At 49.0% G+C, this 18,261-nt stretch overlaps 1 protein-coding gene across 4 annotated transcripts in view; it reads left to right on the forward strand.

Annotated features, from left to right (window-relative positions):
• The first annotated feature begins 391 nt into the window (after positions 1-391).
• The window catches only part of ACSL1 (acyl-CoA synthetase long chain family member 1), a 69,088-nt gene continuing 51,218 nt past the window's right edge, over positions 392-18,261 (forward strand). For 3 of the 4 annotated variants that reach the window (XM_020888996.2, XM_020888994.2, XM_070460072.1), the window contains exon 1: positions 392-498. The gene's annotated coding sequence lies outside the window, so the exon portion shown is untranslated. Of the gene's footprint in view, positions 499-17,104; positions 17,213-18,261 lie in introns of those variants that run through there. The other variant, XM_070460070.1, reaches the window with a different exon arrangement.

Raw genomic sequence — 18,261 nt, forward strand, 5'->3', positions numbered from 1 at the left:
TCCCTGCAGATGCCCCGCCCCAAGGAGTCAGAGGGCCTGTGGTTGAAGGCGGAATACGCGAAAGGGCGTGTCCCGCCCCCCTTGGCACTGCAGACTTCTGAGCCACCACAATTTACTCTTTGCCCTTCCTCGGACTCCTTGTGAAATCCAGGGCATTCCGGACTCCTGGAGTTGTGCGTTCGTTCCCCGCGGTGCCCCAAGCTTTTACCAGCCGGCGGGCACGCGCTCGCCCGGACCGCAGGGCGCGCGCGCGGCGGCGGGGCCGCTGTGGGGGCGGGGCCCGAGTGGGGCCGGGGCGGGGCCGGGGGCGGGGCCCGAGGCGGGGCGGGCGGGGCCCGCGCTCTGGCCTCAGCCCGGCTCCTAGGCTGCAGCGAGCGGCTGGGGAGCAGCCAGCTCTCGGAAGCGGCGGCGGCGCCCTTAAATAGCATCGGGACCGGGCCGGGGCAGGCAGTGGGCTGCAGTGACAGCAGGCGGCGGACGGCCGGGCCTGCGGAGGAGGTGAGTGCTCCTTCTGGCGGGGGGCAGCCGCATCCGTACCCGCTGCGGCGCCGCCCGGGTCTCGGCTAGGGCTCGGGTCTAAGGCTGCCCCGCCACCCGGAGCCCTGGAGGTGGCGGCCGCAGCGGAGACGCGAGAATCCGCCCTCGGATCGCAGCGACGTTCTGCTTTTCCGGCCTCTGCCCGGCGGCTCCCCGAGTTCCCTCCGCCGCGGAGGCCTCCAAGCCACCCGATCCTCCGCCGCTTCCTGTGCAAGAGAGGCGGCGATGCCCGCCCGCCTCTCCCCCTGGCGGCGCGGGCGCGGGGCTGGTGCACGGCGGGGTGTGGGTGACGCGCGCCGCGGACCTGCGTCCTTGTTTGTGTGGCGGCGAGGACCGCCCAGCGGGAAGCCGGACCCGAAGCTGCAGATTCAGGGCGATGTTCGCCGCGGGGCCGTGTCGATGCTCTCTGGGTTGCGGCCTCCCTCTTGCCCCTCCGAGGCGGGTTGGGGGCATGCTCGGATCGCGCGTGGAAGCATCAGAGCCTCGGCGTGAAGGGTGGTCCCTGCGTACCGCGCCCGCAGGAGGGTCAAAGGCAGCACCCGAAGCCGGTGGCCACATGTGGAAATTCTCGCGGTGCCTGCAGAGGAGTGCCACAGCTGCTGTACATGGCCGGGATGGAGTCACTTTAAAGAGCCTGGCATGTTTTGAAATTAGGAAGTAAAAATCATGATATCTATCGCCTTGCAGCCTAGACGGAGCGTGGTGGTAGGTAACTTGAATGAACACGTGGATGAGAACACAGAGACAGATGCTCCTCTTAATCAGTGTGTAGGCTAGAATTTGCAAACCCCTTCCCCACCCTACCCACTTTCAAGGTTATGGCACTTAATTAATACCGTTATAATAGTGCCCTTGCCTTTGAAAGTTCAAACATTTAAGCTTCTTGTTGGTGCAGGTGTATGTAAAGTGCCCCAACTTTAATATCCGTTTATTTTTTACCTTTGCTTAGCATGAGAGAAATTGGTTAATTTCATAATTCTGACAAATAATTCATAATTCTGAAAAACTTCACCTGTGATTATTATCTCCTAAACAATTATTTGCTTAACACTTACAAACTAAAAGCTAGTTGGTACCTCCAGCTTGATTCAGCTTTTTCAGACTGAGATGGCAGGTTGAATTGGCTTAAAACTTAAGATTTGAGTTGACTGTCTGGTTGGATGGGCTTGAGAAGGTGGGACCTTTAAAGTAACCTTCCTTTCCCATCAGTGTGGAGCCAAGTCCTGGGTAATGTTCATTCTTGTTCTGATTCAACTGGGGGAATCCCTTCTCAGGCTGAAACTTGACTCCTCATGTGGGAGAAGGTGCATTAGACTAAAGTCTTTCAGAAACTAAAATTCTGTGACTGAAAAAAGCAAACCCTGAAGAGTAACCCACTTCATATCTCCCTCCCTCACTTCAGATAGACACATCATAGACCTTGTGTTATAGACCTGTTTTCAGCATTTGCTGTAAATTGAAAAGACTTTTTAAATCACCCTTCTCTCACAGTTATTAGCATGTTGACCTATTTCCTTCCTGTCTGTGTTAAGCATAGTTCGGCAGTATTTTTTATTATTGTGGGTAACCTGACTAAAAAGAATCTCTGGGCTTTTAAATTTGGGGCATTTAAGAGAGCGATACTTGTGACAAATGCAGGTAAAGAAAGGTCTCTATTTATATCATACAGGTCAAGTTCTCATAACTGTCACAGCTTTTGGTTGAGCTTGGGTATAGCTGACCATGTGCCTGCATGCCACAGTGTCCTGCTTGATGTCCAGGGCAGGCTGCATCTTTGTTTTGATGTAGCTGTCTTGTGGAAGTTTGGAGGAGGGGATGGGGAAAGATTATGTTGTTTTGTCATTACAGCTGGGGATGTCTCCTTTCTCCCTTCAAGTTTCCCTTTCCTGGAAAGAGCAAGACTGTAGGAATAAGTAGTCATTTCTAGCCTTGGAAGGATAGAATAACTTTTTAAGGTCAGTTTATGAATTTATTGTGCAAATTTGCCACCTATGTCCTTTTGCATTTACTCTCATAACCAAATTCTGTCAACGGTGACAGAATTAATCATGCTTCGTGAACAGATTTATTTGGATGATGTAATGGTTTAGGCTCCTGTGTTCGAAAATACAAAGGAATATCCCTTAAGGCAGCTCAGAGCTGTAGGTACCCGAAATCTGCTTCAAGCTCTGCTCTTTGACAGGCCACGGCCAGTAAGGAGGGAGATCAGAGGTGCCCGTTTTTGTTGAAGGTAAATTGTCCAATTTGGTGTTCAGACAAACACATTAGAGTCATTTTGCTTTGACACTCATTTCTGGAGATCAAGTCTCAGTGAACAGAGCTAATCTGAAGCTGCCAGTGGTTGAGTGTGAGTTTCAATATTCTAGTCCTAACGGGAGCTTTGGGGAGCTTTTAAACAAATTCATAGCTGGATTTGATGAACTGGAAAGTGGAGGCAGGCTCACCAGTGCTGTGTCCCCAGCTCGACGTCCTTTCCTCTCCCATTCGTCTCCTAAAATGCTGAATGCGAACCCTTTCAAGAATTCCTAGTTTGTGAAGCTTGAGGTGATACATAATTTGTACCACGTGACAGGAGAAACTGGTCACGTAATCTGCATCATCTTCATCTGTCTGCTTTTTCACACGCTAACATTTAGAAGTTCTTCACTGTGGGCTTCCCTGATAGCTCAGTTGGTAAAGAATGCACCTGCAATGCAGGAGACCCCAGTTTGATTCCTGGGTGGAGAAGATAGGCTGGAGAAGGGAAAAGCTACCCACGCCAGTATTCTGGCCTGGGTCACAAAGATTTGGATACAACGGAGTGACTTTCACTTTTCACTTTCACTGTGTTGGAGAGGACACAGTTATTAGTGGTCACTTTTATAGAATCAAGAGGGGAGGGTGAAATAGGAAGAATCCTTCCCAGAAATTTAGCTCGCTTAGACGGATGGCACATTCTTCGGACAAAAACTTAGCTGGAGGTGAGGACTTTGCTCCCATGTGCTTCCTCCTGCCAAAGAATACATTCAGTTGGAGGCCAGTTCTGTCCCCAGTATCTAAGATTTCAGGACTGGTGGCTCCATATAGTTGTCGAGATGTAAATAAAAATTTGAAAGCTGTCTAATATCTTATAACTCAAAAACCATTTGCCTCAGAAAACCTATATAAGTAAAATTGTGTGTTTATATAAATACAGTATGTAATTATGTGGTGTATAATTTATATAGCATATCCATTTAATATTATAATAGAAATCTATACTTGTTGTGGAAAATTTAAAACTATATAAAATAAATCTAGGAGTTCCCTGGTGGTTTAGTTGGTTTAGGATTCTGGCTTTCACTGCTGTGGCCTGGGTTCAATCCCTGGTTGAGGAACTAGATCCTGCAGGCTGCTTTTGCTTTTGCGTTGAAGATAATATTTTCAATCATTTGACTTTAATGACCTAAGTTATATTGTGGACACTTTCTTCATGTTGTTACATACTCTTGAAAAAAATGAGTTTTGAAGATAACTGTCTTATATAGTTTATGCAATATGCTATAAATAATTTATATTTCCCCTATTATTGGACATTTAGAACAGTTCACTAAATATCTTATATATTTCAGTATGTCTTTTTTTTTTTTTTAAGTTAGGGAATATTCTGCTTTAAAGGGGCTTCCCTGGTGGCTCAGATGGTGAAGAATCTGCCTGCTAATGCAAGAGACCTGGGTTTGATCCCTGGGTTGGGGAGATCCCCTGGAGAAGGGAAAGGCTACCCACTCCAGTATTCTGGCCTGGGAAATCCCATGGACAGAGGAGCCTGGTGGGCTACAGTCCATGGTGTTGCAAACAGTTGGTCATGACTGAGCAACTAACACTTTCACTTTCACTGCTTTAAAACTGTTGAAATTGACCATGATTTGGAAATTATTTTTTATTACTACGTGGTTTTAATGAACCATGGGTTCATGTGTTTCAGTCAAAAACTGTTGAAATAAGGATTCATGCTTTGGAAAGATAAGTGGAAAGAAGTTAGGGCATCACAGGGGGAACCGTGGGCTGCCTTTTAGACCATTTCCTCATTTGGGAGGGACTTCCAATAAATGTATTATCTGTCCATTGGCACACTTTCTTGGCTGCTATAGAAATTGGCACTTTCCCCATAGGTTTGTTGTGAGGAAAATGTCCATATACATAAGGCAAAAATGCCTTGAGTACTATTTATTCTTTTGTTAACCAGAGTAAATAGAAAGTTGCTACAGGAGCTCCCTTCCCACCAGGCTCAGCTGTCAACTATGAAGCAGGGCAGTGTTAGCTGAGCAAACAGGATGAAGGGTCATACAGCCAACAGCACCAGGCTCTGCTCTTGGCGTTTCAGAGCTGTTAACCCAGTTCATCGTCCCAGCTACCCTATAAAGTAGTCCTACATATATCCATATCTGATGAAAGGTGGAAAGGAACAGACACAGAGATTAAGTCTCCCACACCAGGGTTTGAACCTCGGCAGTCTGGTTTCAGGGCCAGAGTGCCTACTGACTTGGCTCTTCTTCTTGAACTTGAAGGGATCTTAGTCTAGTGGGGGGCGCCCTGGAAAGTTCCAGGTTATCAGCTGGTGGCAAGACTGAGGACAGAGCTGGTTCTTCCCTGGCCTTGCTCCTTGGCTGTCCCCTGTCCTGTTCACGCATTGTCTTCACCATCAGCAGGCTGAAACAGCGACAGATTTTGATTCCGTTCCGTTCGGCCAGTGATAAGATCACCTGCTACACAGCTGTGACTTTTTTAGAGAATTAGAGAGCAAAAGGCTTTGCCTGCCCTAGAAGTTGGTCCTGTTCTAGATTGTGCTGGAAACCTTTAAATATTTTGCGGAGTTTGAAGGCACAGAGATATTGTCTATCAGTTATGGCCTCCTTTCCCCAAGACAATTTTAGGCAGGACCCCAGTATATGAAATAAATAAAAACAGGGCTGCCGTGGTTGAAAGAGGGCAGGGTGGGAGTCCCAGGTCACATAAACTGGAGATACAGTTGCTTCCTGGCCTCAGAGACACTCCAGCACCCCCTGGCTCCCTGGGTCCCTGAAGGAGCCTAACTCACTCATCACCTGACATAGCACCTGGTACCCAGGGGCAGAGTGACTTACCAAGGTTACGTAAGCTGTGTTGCCCTCAGGCCATGACGAACAGTGGAGTTTGTTCCTGGGCCCTGTGCCGATTGGAGGAATGGCCGGACCTTGGTGTCATCCTTGACTTGTGCCCTGAGACCCGGCCAGGCGGCGCTTTCTGTTATCTGTACCATACTGCCCAGTACTTGTGCATTCCCTCCTTTCCTTGTCCAGGTTGCCACCCTCATCCACAGTCTGTCACCTCTAGTTTATAAAACAAGGGTGCTTAGTTAAAAAAAAAAAAAAATGATGGTGACGCTTCCTAACACAGAGTTCTGATCAGATCCCTCCTCTGCCCAGAAGCCTTTCAGGGTCCCTCTGGAAGGTCCCAAGTTTTCAGGTAGCTTGGCTCTTGGGGGCTTCTGGAGTCCAGTTCGGACCTGCTGTTTCCCGTGAGTCTGCCAAACGGCCACATGCTGGGACTTTTGGAAAGAGGCTCTGGTGGCGCAGGGTTGAACCAAGGCCTCTGCACCTGTGGCTGTACGTGAGCTCTGTCTGCCACCTGACCCACCCTCCTGTGTCCTGGGTGAGCCTCCCTGGCATGCCCCCCTGCCCCCCCGGATGCAGTGACATCCTGGTCCTGACCTCATTGCTCATGGCCCTGCTTTCCAGAGGCCCTTTTCCTGGAGTGACCCTCACCGTCCTCAGACTCCACATCACTCACTGGAACCCTCAGCCGACAAGAGCTGGTGCTTAAAATGTTGAGACACTCGCATTCTGGTTAGAAAAGAGCTGCTACCCTGAGCACCCACCCCTCATTCAGACACCGAAGGGTTAATGCCTGGCCAGGGAAGGCTCTCCTGAATCCAGTTCTGATGGTTGGCCTACTTCTGTTCCAGTTGTTTGGTGCCTAGGTGCACTGGTTCTTCAGTTTCTGAGTGGCACAGCCCCGCCCCCTCTTCCTTTGCCTCTTCATATGTGCTTAGCTCAGTCCCCCCAGATAGGCCCCCAGCCACATACTCAGCTCTGCATTTGGCAGACCTGGTCACTGTCATTTCTGTGTCTTCAGCAGCATTTAACACAGGACCTGACTGCTTGTAAGTACTTAATATCATCTGATGCCTGACTGAGGCCAGGAGACATTCAGATGGACCATTATCCCATAGATGCTGTCACTGATAAGAATGTACCTTTTGTTGTTCAAGGTTTGTATATTATAATCCCTGCAAGGCTCAGATCTTGCAGCTGACATCAAGCCATTGAAAATCCCCAGACCAAAGCCTGTGCTTTCCCGGGGTTGAACTCGGCAAGCCAGAGGGCGTCTGAGGTCTCTCTGAGGGTAGTTTGTTATATTTGAGCAACAGGTGGCTATGGGCTTCACAGGAAGGCGATCAATGTCAAGTTTTAGACAACGTTACGTAACTGTACTGTAGCCTTTGTTTACCTGGTATTCCTACCAAAAATCCTGCCTTATTTGTGTGTGGCTGGTGAAATCATCAGATAGCTGTTTATTCCTCCTCTAGGACAGTTAGCCACGTTATGCCTCAGACAAGCCTTGGAGGTGCCCCAGACAGAGCAAGGACCTTGCTGTCAGGCAGTCCAGCCAACCACCTCACGGGGGAGGGACCCGCGATCAGAGGGTTCGCCAGGCAGCTTGAGCAGCCTCGATGCCAGAGGCGGCGCTAGGCTGAGTATTCCCTCCTGACGTGAGTCAGAGACCAATGCCTCAGACTCCAGGGCCTCTTGGGAGGGCACGTAGGGACTCCAGCTGTGGGGTCTGGGACAGCCCACCTCTGATGAGCCAGCCCCTTGGCCTGCCGGGGGCCTTGCCTGGAACGCTTGGCCTCCGCACTGACCTGGGTGCCCGTGACCCTCACTGTCCTGCCCTCCCCGACGTTCTTCTTTCCATCACGGGGCCTCACAGGGTATTTTTGTCTCCTTCCTGAATGGCAAGTCCATGGGCAGCCTGGGTGGGCACCATTAGCCCACATCCTGGGTGCGGCGGGCTTCTTTCTGCAGGTGCTCCAGTGAGCAGTTGCATTTATTGCCACCCATAATCGGGAACTGACCGAGACTCTCGGCAGGCAGGTGACACAGAGGAGGAACACTGGTCTCCAAGATCGGGAGCACTGCCCACCTTCTGTTGTGGGGTAGACCATCTATTAGGGTGCAGGTGGATGTGTTACAGCTTACGTAGATGTTTATTTTTTAGCTTTCTTTTCAAATTCATAATTTTGTTTCATAACATCCAGAAGATATTTGTATATAGTTTATAAATAAGTGCATCTACATGTTAGGGGTATATTTATGTATGATTTTTGATGCATTATCAAAAGTTTCAAAAGCCAGAAAAGTAACTCCTTCTCTGCCAGCAGGGTGGCAAGATCCTTCCAAGTGCCATTTTTAAAATGAGAGAATTTGTTAGTGAAGGGAGACTAGACAGTGCTTTGTGACACTAGGTTGTGATTCATGTCAAATTGGTCTCTGACTTTAGGAGAGCCAGGTTAAGTCTGGAAGATGTTTTGCCCTTGGATCCAAGACTTGACAGGGTAGAAGGAAGTGTCCTTAGGACAAGGATTTCATTTTGTTCACTCCTGTGCCCCCTGCATCTGTGCTAAGTTGCTTCAGTAGTGTCTGACTCTGTGCGACCCCATGGACTGTAGCCCACTGGGCTCCCCTGTCCATTGGGATTCTCCAGGCAAGAATACAGGAGTGGGTTTCCAGGCCCTTCTCCAGGGGATCTTCCTGACCCAGGGATGGAGACATCTCTTACATCTCCTGCATTGGCAGGCAGGTTCTTTCCCACTCCAGCTGCTGCTAAGTCGCTTCAGTCGTGTCCGACTCTGTGACCCTATAGACGGCAGCCCACCAGGCTCCTCTGTTCCTGGGATTCTCCAGGCAAGAATACTGGAGTGGGTTACCATTTCCTTCTCCATTGCATGCATGCATGCTAAGTCGCTTCAGTCATGTCTGACTCTGTGTGACCCTATGGACAGCAGCCCACCAGGCTCCTCTGTCTATAGGATTCTCTAGGCAAGAATACTGGAGTGGGTTTCCATTTCCTTCTCCTCTAGCTCCCTAAATATTCTCAGTGTGTATATATATGTACTTTTTTTTGCATGTCAATTAAATATGCTGGATTGGCCACTTCAAGTCAGTATTTGTGTTGGCTTTCTTTGTTTAAACCTTTGGTCAGTGGCAGGTGGCCGTGTATGTGCCAGTCTTAGTCCTCTTAGAACCAAGTCCCCCAAGCTGTAGGATCATAGAGCTAACATGGGGCTCAGAAGTGTCACCTGAATGATAGGATGTTAGGGATTTGCTTTTGTTTTTTAAGAAACAGATATAGAATGAAACAACACTGACAGGAACTGATCGTTATTGGAACCAAAGCTGGGATTATTATGGGTACGTGGTGGCTTCTTGTACTACCCTATATACTTTTGAATAGATTTGGAAGTTTTCATAATAAAAATGTAAACAAAGCATAAGGGGGAAATAGAGACCCAAAACTAGCATTGCTTGTTCCAAGGAGGCCAGATTGGACAATCTCTTCCCCCCCCACCCCACCCCTTCCTTCTTTTAAACACTGGGGCATTATTCTATAACTCTCTGCAACTGGTTGGATCTGTTTTGTCTTTAGCTTCCCCAGGGTTAATTACCTTTTCTTATAGTTACCTGAACTCTGGGTGTAACCCTAGCTGCCAAGGCCTCCCTCATCTCTCCACCCACAATGAGCCAGATCCTGCTTAACCTTTTCTCTTGTCTTTCCCACTCCAGCACCACAGAGGGCATCGCCAGGGCTTAAATCTCGAAACCCTCCAAAGTGGATTTCTTTCAAGCTTGAGAGTAGCTGGCCTCGCTCTGTCTCTGGGTCAAAATCTGACTTTTATTCAGTTTTCCACTCACCCCTGCTCTGTTAGCCGTTTTTTGCATTTATCCATCCCTCTGAAACCCTGCTCTATTTTGAGAGGTGTAAGTAACTCTACCCAACCATGTGTCCCCTTAGCCTTCTTCTCCAGGTCACTGCTATTTGATCTCCGTGACCTCTGGGGGCAGCAAGGACTGGGCTGCTTCCTCTGTGGCTCTTGAGCTAGCCGATGCCCAGCCTGCGGCCTGCCTGGGGTGCTGTCCTGGGAGAGGAGTGTCCGGGCCTCTGGTGTATGTCCCCAGCGTCAAACCACACGCCACCCCGGTGACTCCCAGCACAGGCAGGGCCTCGGAGTTTGCTCGCCCTGCCTGCCTTTACCTGTTCCTGTCTGGCTCCTGGCTCTCTGGACTGACCTCACTCGGCGCTCCAGCCCATACACAGTGCTTTCTTGCCTGTCTGGCTCCTGGAGCCAGGGCCCTGGATAATTTGGTTCACTCTTGCAGATGCGTTAACTCTTAAAGGTTAGGACAGATAGTGGGAGCTTAGACATGTCTTTTCTGGGAGGGGCTTTCACCCCATCTGTCACTCTGTGGGAAGGACAGTTTACCACCTGGGACCCTTTCTAGAGCAGGTGAGAAATGCATAAATAAAGGAAGAAAGGAACTGACCTGACCTAGTTATACCTTCTTTATCTTGAGAAATTAAAAAAAAAAAAAACCACAGTACAAAGAATAATAAAACTATAAAACATAGAATTGATACTTTTTAACAGCGAGTTGTTTCCTTTATATATTTTCTTTATATGCATCCCGCTGTCAACCAGAGTTTCTGGGTGGGTGGGATCCTAATATTTGGTAACTGAATGCCAGGACTGTGTGGCCAGCTTGGGCCTCTTTTAGCATCGTCTTAGAGATGCACTGTGGTATGTTGGTGACAGAAGGGGTGAATCTTCCCTTGTTCCCTCTTTCTCACTGCACGCCTCCCCCCGTGCCTGTCGCCCCAGCCCACTCTGGCAGCAGGGGGCATCGGCTCAGGGTTTTGCAGCTCACGGGGCACAGCCAGTCCCTGGACAGAGAGCTCTGTGCATGTGGGTCTAGCTGTCTTTCCTGATTCTCTTCTTCCTCCTCGCGTAGCTGCTACCGGAAGTTATGTACTAGCCTTGGATGAGTGTCTGAGGGGACCCCAGGACTTTGGTGCCTTCTCTGTGTGCAGTGCCTCAAGCAAATGGACCTCCTCCTCACGGTCCCGAGGCCTTCAGAGGAGGGCCCCTGCCAGCTGGGTCCAGCCCTGGCTGTTGTGAGAGGACTGTGGTCCTGTTTCCTGTTCGATTGTTCTCCCCTTCTCTTGGGAGCCTCCTGCTTCAGGGTTTACTTGGTGGCTTCTTGCTGGCCAGGGAAGTGGAGAGGCTTTTCTTCTGGGTCGTTTCAATGGCCGGAGGAATTTTCCTTCTTCTCCAGCTGTGATCATAGCAGGCTCTCCTTGTGTTGCCTGACCGCCCCAGACCACGGCATCACGGTCTGTGACGTGTGGGGCCGCAGACATGATGAGTGCCCTCCCCGTGCGCAGATCAGCTGAAACCACATGCCTGTCAGACCCGCTCACGAGCAGGGAGCTTGGCCCGCGGGAGCCTCTTCTGCCGTGGTTCTCGCAGAAGCCTTGGGTCAGCCTAACAGACAGCCTCCCGGTCTCTGGCCGCTGAAGCAGAGCCGACTGGCCGCAGAGCTGCACTGTCCAGGGCTGCTCCCTTCTCTGACTCGTATCAGGAAACGCCCCTGTGCCCCGACGTGACCCGTATCCAGATACTGCCTGATGGTCGTGCATCGTTGTTTAAAGACCAGGGGAAGCATCTTGCTTCTCTGAGGACTTTTTGTTTTGAATGGAAACGTTTCCTCTTAGATCCATGCCAGCCTGGCTCCTACCCGGAGGCTCTGGGGTGACCTGGATGTCTTCCCCGGGCAGGGCCTGACTGTAATTACCACTTTCCCGAGGGTGTGCCTGACAGGTCTCTGTCTCGGTGTTGAAGAGAGGATGGAGGAGAGCCGTGGGCCTGGTGCTTTTTTCTCTCTGGGGAATGCTGAGCAGGCAGGTCCTGCTGGGAGCGCTCCTTGTGGCCCAGATGGCCACTCTGGGCGTTTCTGAGGGCTCCTCATGCCAGTCCCTGGGTGGCTTCTCCGGTTTGGAAGATTTGCTTTTCTGTCAGGGAAAACACACTTTCAGAAGTTGGTGGCCAGCCCTGGGGTCAGGCTCTGGACTCAGACTTTCCTCTGGCATTGGCTGTTCTACTTAAGAGAGGCCTTTGTGCTCTTGCCTTCCCCGTGGGCCGCCTCGATTTGTTTTACACTAACATACAAAGCAAGAGAATTCCACAAAAACATCTGCTTCATTGACTACGCCAAAGTCTTTGGCAGTGTGGATCACAACAAACTATGGAAAATTCTTCAAGAGATGGAAATACTAGACCACCTTTCCTACCTCCTGAAAAACCTGTATGCAGGTCAAGAAGCTACAGTTAGAACCAGACGTGGAACAACAGACTGGTTCCTAGTAGGGAAAGAAGTACGTCAAGGCTGTATATTGTCACCCAGCTTATTTAACTTCTATGCAGAGTACATCATGCAAAATGCTGAGCTAGATGAAGCGCAAGCTTGAATCAAGATTGCTAGGAGAAATATCAATAACCTCAGATACACAGATGACGCCACTCTTATGGCAGAAAGTGAAGAGGAACTAAAGGGCCTCTTGATGAAGGTGAAAGAGGAGAGTGAAAAATCTAGCTTAAAACTCAGCATTCAAAAAATGAAGATCCTGGCATCCAGTCCCATCACTTCATGGCAAACAGATGGGGAAACAATGGAAACAGTGACAGATTTCATTTTACTGGGCTCCAGAATCACTGCAGATGGTGACTGCAGCCATGAAATTAGAAGATGCTTGCTCCTTGGAAGAAAAGCTATGACAAACCTAGACAGCATATTAAAAAGCAAAGACATTACTTTGCTGACCAAGGTCCATCTAGTCATAACTATGGTTTTTCCAGTAGCCATGTATGGATGTGAGAGTTGAACCATAAAGAAGGCTGAATGCTGAAGAACTGATGCTTTTGAACTGTGTTGTTGGAGAAGACTCTTGAGAGTTCCTTGGACTGCAAGGAGATCAAACCAGTTAATCCTAAAGGAAATCAACCCTGAATATTCATTGGAAGGACCGATGCTGAAGCTCCAATACTTTGGCCACCTGATTTGAAGAGCCAACTCACTGGAAAAGACCCTGATGCTGGGAAAGATTGAAGGCTGGAGGAGAAAAGGACAACCGAGGACGAGATGGTTGGATGGCATCACTGACTCAACGGACATGAGTTTGAGCAAACTCTAGGAGATGGTGGAGGACAGGGAAACCTGGTGTGCTATAGTCCATGGGGTTGCCAAAAGTCGGACATGACTGAGCAACTGAACAATAATAGCACAATCACACTATTGTGTGAATGGATGTCTAAATTTCTGCGAAGGAGAAGTGAAGATGGTTGCCTTAGATATCCATGGGGTGACATCATGCATAAGTTTGAGTGGGGAAGGAGAATGCATTAAGGCCACGTGTCAGGGGTGGCTTGCCCTCTTGTCTGTCTCTGCCTCCACGTCCTCTGGAAAGTGCTGTTTCCTCCCAGGGCCCTCACTCACACAAGCAGCGCGGGTGCTGAGAGAGGAGGCTGAAGTTTGAAAATACCCTGAATACCCCCTTTCTCTTTGGAGAATCACAGCTCTGTGTATATGAAACATCTTCTGGGGCTTGCAGCAGAGAACCAGGCAGAATCACAGAGTCATTCGAGACTCAGAAAGTGTGTAGGAAGCACCTGTCCTAGACAGGGCACCATGCGAGGGCAGCTCAAAACAGGTGGGCCGGGGCGCTGCCCCCCAGGAGGGGAGCATCTCCCCCCAAGGAGAGCGTACACCCACCAGAAGCACAAACCAGGTGCCCAGGACTGCGCGAGGGCTGGAACTAAAGCAGGCCAGGAGTTCAGAGGAAGGACTCCCTGCTTCTGAGTGAGTGGGTCCTGTAAGAATTTTCTCAGGGAAGCAGCCTCTGGCCTATTTGGGTAGGAACTGGGCATCTTACAGCAGGACCAGGGAGCAGAGCTGTAGGTGAAGGGGACCTTTGGAGGGGTTTTGAACCTTGCGTTTTGAGGTGCCGGGAGGGGAGGAGCTCAGAGGAGGAATAGAAGTGATGAGCACTGTGACCCGTGCCTCTGTGTTGACTCTGAGGCTGGCAATCAGCAGGGGAGCCCAGAGGAGCATGCAGAAAGGACGGACCGTCCGTGGGGGGCCTGCAGACCCCCACAGCCGCCTCTCCACTTCATGGTTCTACCATCATGCTCCAGGCTCAAAAACTCAGCCTTCCAATTCCTTCCCCCTCCCCCCTCCCTTTTTTCCCATTTATATCCACTTGGGTTACTAAATCCTGTCAGTATTTTTGTAAGTGATTAAGATTTTTTAAATTTTCGGATAAAATATAACATATACCATTTTAAACCCCTGTCAAGTATGCAACGGAGAGGGCAATGGCACCCACTCCAGTCCTCTTGCCTGGAAAATCCCATGGATGAAGGAGCCTGGTAGGCTGCAGTCCATGGGGTCTCTAAGGGTCGGACATGACTGAATGACTTCACTTTCACTTTTCACTTTCATGCATTGGAGAAGGAAATGGCAACCCACTCCAGTGTTCTTGCCTGGAGAATCCCAGGGACGGCGGAGTCTGGTGGGCTGCCGTCTATGGGGTCGCACAGAGTCAGACACGACTGAAGCGACGTGGCGGCAGCAGCAGCAGCAGTAAGTATGCAATTCGGCGGCATTAAGTACATTCCCAGTGTTGTGTAACCATTACCACGTTCTAGTTCCAGAATTTCTCATTGTCTGTAACAGACACTGTACCTGTGGAGCAGTTAACTCCCACCCACCCCACGCGAGGGTAGCCTCTATTTCTGTCTCTCTGAATTTGCCTATTTTCAGTCCCTTGTATAAGCAGGATCATACATCATTTGTCCTTCTGTGTCTGACTTCTTTTACTTGACATAACCTTTTCAGGGTTCGCTTAGGTCTTAACATGTTTCAGAATCTCCTCCTTTTGTGAAGGCTGAAGAGTATTCTACTGTGCGCAAGCCCCATGTGTCCCTTCACACTGGGAGTCACACCCCAGCTTTTTAAGGCCCCGTGTGTCCCGTCACACTGGGAGTCACACCCCAGCTTTTTAAGGCCCCGTGTGTCCTGGCCGTTTATTGTCCTCTGTGTTGTGTCCCACCTTCGTCTGGCTTTGAATCTTGCCGTGTACACTTGCCTCTCCAGGTGCAGTGGCCTTGCCCTTGGCCCGGGCGCTAGTCCTGTTCTTGTGTGGAGCTGGGCGGGGACTTGAACGTCCCTGCACCGTCTTCTGAGCTTTGCATTGATGGCAATGACTCTGTGCAGTGAGGACTATTAGGAGCCTTAAGCATGCTCTCACGGGTAACTGCTTAGCACTGGCCTGACACATGGCGCGTGCTTAGCTAACAGTGACCTCACAGACGTCGTAACCTCATGCTGATTTCCCCGAAGGTGTACCTTCCCTTCTCCTGTGTGACTCACCCCTGTCATTCGTTCCAGATTAACTTCCCCAAAATCCTAGAGGTGAGGTAGGGAGACACCTCTCATCGTCATGTTTCTGATTAGACCACACTCACCTCTTGCCTCCGCACGCAGCTCCCCCAGAACCTGTGATCAAGTCTACCTTTTTTTTTTTTTTGCTCTTACTTAAGCCACCTCATTATTCTCTGTTTGGTATCTATACTGTTGTTATAGAGTTTACTTCAAGCTTTGTGGATGGGATTGCAAGATTTTGCAGTCTATACCCCCATGTGGATATTAAATCAGATCCCTGCCCAAAAGAAGGCGAGGTTTCCCCAAACTCTCTTTCAGTCCTCTTTTAGAGTCTTACTAAGGCTTTCCCATTCTGGAGTGCTCTCTTGGATGCTGTTTTGAACAATGTTTGTTGTGGAGGGGGACACCCAATCTTGAAGCCAGCCTTGCCAATCCAAGTCTTCAGTTAGTCAGTTCAATCCCTCAGTGGTGTCCAACTCTTTGCAACCCCATGGACTACAGCAATCCAAGTTTTGGGTTCTTATAGAAGTCTAAGGCAAAGAAATTGAACGCTGGCTAGGTAATTACTTCTGGGAGCTGGGCTTTACAAAGGCAAGTGTTGGATATTTTTGTAAAAAGCAGTGACGTGTGTGGTCTAGTTATATGAATATGGACCCGTAGGACAAAATTTTTTTTTTTAACTGTCCTAACATAATACAAATTGTATTCCTGTAACTTAGGAGAGTTTTTGCAGTGGTAGCTGAAGATAGAACTTCAGGAAATGATTCCATGTAACCAGCTTAAATGGAAGAGAAAACTGTGAAGATATGCTATAGAAAACTTTAATCCTCAAAAAATGGCTTTGGGGTTTCCAGAGACCCTAATGGAAGAAGCATGTTCAAAGACTTTGAATAAGATATTCATGAAATGTGAATAGGAAAACAACAGATATTTATAAAGTAATGTATATTGTTGGATGACTTAAAAATATGTGTAATAGAGAGACTGTTATAAGTAGGCATTTGACCATTTCATCTAATCCCCCCAAAATATATCTGTTCCAGTTTGGCACGTTATATTTGGAATTTCTTTATTTGGGGGCATATGTGGTAGTGGTGGCCTGTGGCCAATGTGAATGGGTGAGGCCTGGCCCTAATCTTATGGGTTAAATAAAATCAGTCTAGCCCTATACTTGCCTGGGAAAGCTATGTGTCCCACTCTTGGACAACTTTAAGGAGCTGAACAGAGAACAGTTGAGTATAGAATTATTCAACTTGCCTCAGCTATTTCATTAAATCAGCTTTCAAAACACAGAGCATCTGTTCCCTTTCTCCTTTTAAAATCTTTTTGGAAATTGACCTGGGGAGCCACGGAGTCACTTTAGAGAGTTCAGCAGGTTTAAGGTGTTCTTTGCTTCCTCGGGAGGGAAAGCCCTAAGGCAGCGGATGGGGATAAATTCCCATGGAACTACTTGTTCCATGTGCCCGGGGTCCCGCAGTGACCCAGGTGGTTCTTCTGTTGCTCATACTCAGGATGAGGAGATGGTCCAAGGGCAGTGACCGTGGCCAGGAATTCCCATGTGGAATGAGGTTGGGCCTGTGGACTTTGGCGCCATTGTGGAGCTTCTGTAGCTCCTCTCTCTATGGAGAGCCCGACTGCTCATTTAGTTCCAGAGGGGATGCTTTAAGCAAATCTAGCTTTAGGTACTTTGCCAACCAGGGTTAAGGAGCAAGAATCCAGTGGGTTTGGAGAGGCCTGTTGAAAGAACAGCACACGGCCTGGCCGTTGCTCTCTTGTTGCTCCCGAGGCCCAGCTCTGCCCAGCTAGTGCCGGACAAAGAGGGTGCTTTCAGGGCTCTGTAAATAGTCTATTGTGCAGAGGAGGAGGTGGAGCAAGGACTGGCAGTGTCTTGCCAGCTCGGCCTGCTGCTTTAAGGCGAGATGTCAGGACTTCCTCATTTGCTGCTGCCAGGGCAAGGGTGCTATTTATGTGGGTTTGTTGGAGAGCTGCATTCCTGGTGAAGTAGTCCATCAAACCGCTGTTACTCAACTGGATGAAAGCTTGAGGACCTTTAGAAGGAGAGAAACATCCAACTCACCCATTTTGGGGGTTTATAAATGACACAAGGAAAATAAAATGCTAATGTAAGTATCTGTTTGCAGAATCACTGAAGCTGTGTGTGTGTGTGTGTGTGTGTGTGTGTGTGTGTGTGTCCTTAGAAAATGATGCTCTTGTGAGTCACACAGAAAGTGACCCTGAGCCACTCTTTTCCTGGTGCAAATAGAATGGTAAGAGGTGAACCTTTGTGTACAGTGGGTCTTGAACCCACATGCTCCAAGGCTGGGGTGAAGGGGGGAGATGTTAGCAGCTCTGTAGGACATGGAGGGTGAGGTGGATTTCAGATGCCGAGCTCTCCTATTAATAATACCGTGGCATGTGTGTGCTGGAGGGATCTGTAGAGGCTGCCTGCTGTCATGATTCCTAACCTGGGGCGTGGACTGCAGGGACGTTGTGAGCCCCAGGTGCACAGAAGAGTATGCATGTCCTTAGTGGAGAGAGTCGGCTGCCCAGCAGAGGGTAAGATGAATCCTGTTGAGGAAAAAGTGTGAATGTAGTTGGGTTGGTGTCCATGTCTTGGGAGATAACTTTGGGAAGCCTTGGAAATGTCCAGCCTCAGTTTCTTCATCAGATTTTATATTATGATGTTTAGATAAGACACGCGAGGTGAAAACCTTTCCAAAACACAAAATTGATACTGTATTGTTTATCTCTTCTTCCCAAAGTTCAGGCAGGTGGATACTAGGACTTGTGTTTTCTGACTGTCATGCAGTGGGTTTTGATTCCCCTGCCTCTACATCTGTTTCCATCTATTTAAAGGCGTCCTTCACTCTGGTTCTTTGTGTTGAGCTCCTGCCAGGTTTTTCCCACCCTTGGGATGCTCCCTGTCATCCGTAGTTTTAGACTCCAGCTCTATAGGAGATTCGGAAGACTCAGCTGAGTGAGCTCACGTTCTGTAGTTGTGGGAGTAGCTTTAGAGAAGGAGAGGCAGGCTGTCACTAGGCCTGTGTTGTCAAGATATACTGGCTGCTTAAGCCTTTAAGCTGATTGAATCATGTTCTTAGCAAGCTGTACCATGATTATATGCCTTGGCTATAAAAACTTCCTGAAATGATGATGTAGAAATTTGCTTTTG

This window comes from Odocoileus virginianus, chromosome 32 (assembly GCF_023699985.2).
Source record: "Odocoileus virginianus isolate 20LAN1187 ecotype Illinois chromosome 32, Ovbor_1.2, whole genome shotgun sequence".
In the NCBI taxonomy this organism is placed as follows: Eukaryota; Metazoa; Chordata; class Mammalia; order Artiodactyla; family Cervidae; genus Odocoileus; species Odocoileus virginianus.